Source organism: Mesoplodon densirostris, chromosome 6, assembly GCF_025265405.1.
Source record: "Mesoplodon densirostris isolate mMesDen1 chromosome 6, mMesDen1 primary haplotype, whole genome shotgun sequence".
NCBI classification, from domain to species: Eukaryota; Metazoa; Chordata; class Mammalia; order Artiodactyla; family Ziphiidae; genus Mesoplodon; species Mesoplodon densirostris.
In genome coordinates this window covers 106,685,812-106,690,443 of record NC_082666.1, presented here as the reverse complement: position 1 = coordinate 106,690,443, position 4,632 = coordinate 106,685,812, and the positions used below count along the sequence as shown (strand labels likewise).

Sequence of the window (4,632 nt, the reverse complement as noted above, 5' to 3'; positions counted from 1 at the left end):
AGGGCTCAGGCTTCTTCGAAATTCTTCACCCTCCAGACCTCCAGAGTCCAGCAGGGGGCTATTCCAGCCACTTCATCAGCACCTGGATTATTTTCTTTCTTCCTGGACCTCAGCTTTCCCTTTATTCACAGAGGGTGGTCCCTGGGGCCCCGGGAAGTGAAGACTTTCCTTTCTTTCTATTTTTAAAATAAATTTATTTATTTATTTATTTATTTTTGGCTGTGTTGGGTCTTCTTTGCTGTGCGCAGGCTTTCTCTAGTTGCGGCAAGCGGGGGCTACTCTTCAATGCAGTGCAAGGGCTTCTCATTGCGTTGGCTTTTCTTTGTTGTGGAGCAAGGGCTCTAGGTGTGCGGGCTTCAGTAGTTGTGGCATTTGGACTCAGTAGTTGTGCTTGCGGGCTGTAGAGTGCAGGCTCAGTAGTTGTGGCACACAGGCTTAGTTGATTGGTGGTCTGTGGGATCTTCCCGGACCAGGGCTCAAACCTGTGTCCCCTGCATTGGCAGGCGGATTCTTAACCACTGCACCACCAGGGACCTTTCTGAATGTGCATGACTTTGGAGAGACTGTGTGAATGTTGAGGAGGGTTAGCCTAAGACCCAAAGATTTAGGAATTAAGTCTTTGTTTGGAGGGACTCTTAAAAATGAAGCCCCCCATCCCCCACCTGACAGATGGGGTAAGGTCTTGGAGGGGGCAGTGAGGAAGGGACTTCCCCAGAGTTGCACAGTCAGAGGCAGAAACAGGATTGGGGGATTGGGGACCGGGCATTGAGCTCATGACCTGTTCCTGCATCCCTGCCCCCCCACCTGTGGCAGTGTCAGGGAGGTGGTGTCCAGGTGCCTCTCTCCTTGTAGCACCTACTCAGGGCTCCCACCCTCACCTCCTCTCCTCCATCTGTGTGTTTCTGCAAGCGTCCAGAGGGTGGGTTTGTGTCTGCCTCTGTGGCAGGCTGAACTTTACTTGGTTTCACTGGGGACCCAGAAGAATTTGAGGGGATGTACCCCCCCTCACACCTGTGTTTGTCCTCTGCCTGCTACAGTGCAGGGCACAGGTCCAAAGAGTGTCCACAGCTGTGAACTCTGGAACTCCATGGTTGGCTGACTTAATGGATGGATGAGTTGGTGGGGGGTGGGTGGATGGATGGGTGAGGTCTAATGGATGCAGAGACAGCTATATGGATGGCTGCATGCATGCATGAATGGATAGGTAATTTCCCCCAGGTAGCGGAGCCAAATTTCCGGGCTATACCAGTTGTTCTTGCAAACTATCCGCATTCCACCCACTCCTGTGACTCCAAGACCTGATTTATCTGAGGTTCTGCACACCTCGTCCTAGGAGCAGAGGTGAGGAAGAAGCTGCCATGCTCCCAGCTCAGTGAGGAAGGGCTGGCACAAACCCTCACTGCTGTTTCCCTTCCAAGTTTGCCCAAGCCTGCCCAGGCCTGCTTTGTTACCAGATAAGGTATATGGTGTAGTGGTGGCCCCTGTTCCCAGGTGAGGATGCTCAGTCTGCTGTACTAGCTGTCATCCCAACCCCAGGGGCACAGACTTGCTGCTCCCAGCTGGACAGGCCCTTAGGGGCCATAGTTGGGCAACCAGCCAGCTTTCCCAGAGGACTTCCCGAGCACGAGGAGTTCATTCCTCCCAGAGCAGTCTTGTGAGATGTCCCACGAGTCGAGGGCTTTTGTTTCCCAGAGCTGAGACTCCTTCCCTGTGACTCCTCTGGTCTCAGTGTTGCCTTGGCCCTGGAGCCCATGTGGCTATGAGGTGGTGGGGGTCTCCCCATGCTGAATCTCCCCAGCTCTCTGGATGTTCCTTTTACCTTCCTCTCCCACTCTGACCTCTGGCTCGCAGGTCTGTCCGTCAGTATCCCTGAGAAGCATGGCCCCAGGATTGCCACGTGGACCCAGATGGGGCTCGACCTGGCCCAAAGTGACTGGGCGAGAGAAGAGGGATGGCCTGGAGGTCAGATTCTATGTGGACAGATGGGCCCTCACCTCTGGCTGCTGACCCTTTTCTTATATATTTATCTGCTCTCAAGACAAATATTTTTTGAGTGACTACCTTGTGCCAAGCCATGTACTTCCTACCAGGGAGACAGTGGAAACCAAAATAGACAAGATCCCTGTTCAGGAAGGCTAACAAACTAACAATTATAACTCAGCATCTTGAGTGCTGCAAGAGGAGAGGGGCAGAGGGCCCTGGGAGCTTGGGAGGGAGGGAGGCTGCCTAACCCAGTGTGGAGTCAGGGAAGGCTTCCTGGAGGAGGAGTCATCCAGACCCAAATGGGAAGCCAGGCAGGCAGAAGAGACAGAAGAGTTCCAGACAGAGGGCATGGCTTGGGAAGATGGGTTCTTTCCCCCCAGGCAACAGAGTTGGGCCTCCTGGCCCTCCCCAGGCATGAGAGCTGGTTCCCAACAACTCCCTTCCCCACCCCCAGTGATACCACATCACTGAGACACCTGGATGCTTGAACACCTGTCCTGGAAGGCAAAAACTCAGAGGGCTGAGAGAGTTTGGGTCATTCAGTGGACTGGCACAGGTTTAGTGTTGCTGAGCTGTGGAGTGTGATAGGGCTGTGAGGAGACATGATGTGGGGCCCTGATCATGGGAGCTGATCCAGAGAACACAGCATATTAGGTGGAGGTGGATGAGGACGTTGCTTGGGCTGCAGGGTGGAAACGAACCTGGCCATTCCACCTCCCCCTTCCTATCACAGTCCTCCTGGACAGACAGCAAACAGACAGCAGACAGATGGATTCGTGGGTACAAGCTGGGCTTTATTGGAAACACTTCAGTCTGGGCATGGAAAGGTTGTGCTTCCACCACATTCATCCACACTCACACTCACACCCACACTCCTGCCCCACCCCAGCGCGGTCAGTTCTGGTGCAGGGGAGCAAGAAGCCTGGTCCTGCCTTCTGGTCCTTGGTTCCCCAGGGCTTCAGTGATTCACATTCTTTCCCTCAGACACAGGTCTCCCTCTGGGGCTATCATGGGCTACCTGCTCTAGTGCTTTCCCTGGGGGAGGAAGGAGAGGCAAGGTCATGGGCTGGGGTCTTGGGCAGGGGTTTGGAGGGAGGAGGCAGGGCTGGGGAGGGCCAGGCTTGCCTTGGCTGAGTTCTTCTGCAGTCTCCGGATGATGCGGCCCACCCAGGGCTGGTCTGGGGTGCACAGACCTGGTAACCTCTCAGCATGGTGAACATGGAGACAGAGGTCAGAGGTTAGAGAAAATAGAGCCCTGGAACCCAGATTCCTGGAAGGCCCTGGTATGAGGAGCTGTGGCTGGGGACCACACCCAGGAGCCTGTTGCAGGGGCTTCCTTGCAGAGGTTGGGCTTGGCAAGGAGAAGAGAGATAAGAAGGTAGGGGTGGGTCTCCCCAGGGGCTGTTGGGGGAGGTGAGGTTAGTCAGGCTTGTCCTGCAACTCACACAATGGAAGACACCCTGAAGCCATTGTTGATGAGCAGGTAGCGATAGGCTAGCACCAGGAATCCAGGGAAGGGGCACTGGGTCAAAGACAAGGAGCAGTCTTCAGCGTCGTTGGCATCTCCCAGAGCCGGGGTAGGATTAGTGTCAGGACACAGGGACACTGGGGAACGGAGGCCACAGCCCTCACTGGCATTAAGGATGCCTGTCTGTGTGTGGCGGCAGCTAGACCTGATATTCGTTAAATATATTGAAACACTTCTAAGCAGTTTGGCAAACGACCAGTGTCCTGAGCCCCACAAATGCCCTCCTGCTGCCCTGATCACCCCAACTTCTCTCCTGAGTCTTTTCAACTTCCCCACAAATGAAGAGTTCACGCTGGTTACAGTGTCAGTGGGGGGAAGGATGTGGGGTAGGGAACGGGGTGGGGTGGGTAACAGGAGGGTGTCATTAACAGAAATTAGGAGTTGTTAAATTTTTTGACCACTGATATTTTTTTGACCCTTCTTAGACCAGTACTTCCCACTCCCTCCACCTTAACAGTATACACTGTTCTCTCCCGCCTGGGAAACAGAAGCAGCAGGAAATAGAGCCTGAAGAGACGGGGCTAGTCATAGCCCTGGGATACACCAAGAGACAGATAAACATTGGAATTCAGGAGCCCAGGTACACCGCCACTCACAGGCACACACACGGGGCACAACACAGGTTCACTGAAACATGCAGTCCTAAATCACAGAGTCCCTCATGTCCAGCGTCAAGCAGTCTGAGCCCTAGACAACCCTGCTACTTGCCCCCCACACTAAACCTCCCCTCAGCCTTACCAGGGGAGGTCCATAGATTCAACAGGCTGAGGGCTAGTAGTGCAGCTGCATGGGATGCCATGGAGGATGAGTGGAGACTGACTGCAAGCAAGCTGTGAGCGTGAGTGAATCTGGGCAGAGTCTGTGTGAAGCCGAGGCCTGGCTGGGAGTGAGTGAGTGTGCTGAGAAGTGCAGGGTGTGAAGGGGTCTGGGAACATGAAAGTGGACGAAGAGGGAGGAAGCTGCAACTGCCACCCATTTATGGCCCAGAACTAATCATGGAGAAGAGTGAAATTATGCTGTTTTCAAAAATATGGGAGATCAGATTTCCTGCCTAATTATATAAGAAGATTTATCTTAAAAAATACACATTATTTTAAAGACTTATTGGCTGTGAAATAAGT

The 4,632-nt window shown here is 53.6% G+C and overlaps 1 pseudogene; it reads right to left on the bottom strand.

Annotated features, from left to right (window-relative positions):
* Positions 1-3,042: 3,042 nt before the first annotated feature.
* LOC132492663 (C-C motif chemokine 19-like) lies at positions 3,043-4,310 on the bottom strand (annotated as a pseudogene).
* Positions 4,311-4,632: the final 322 nt, after the last annotated feature.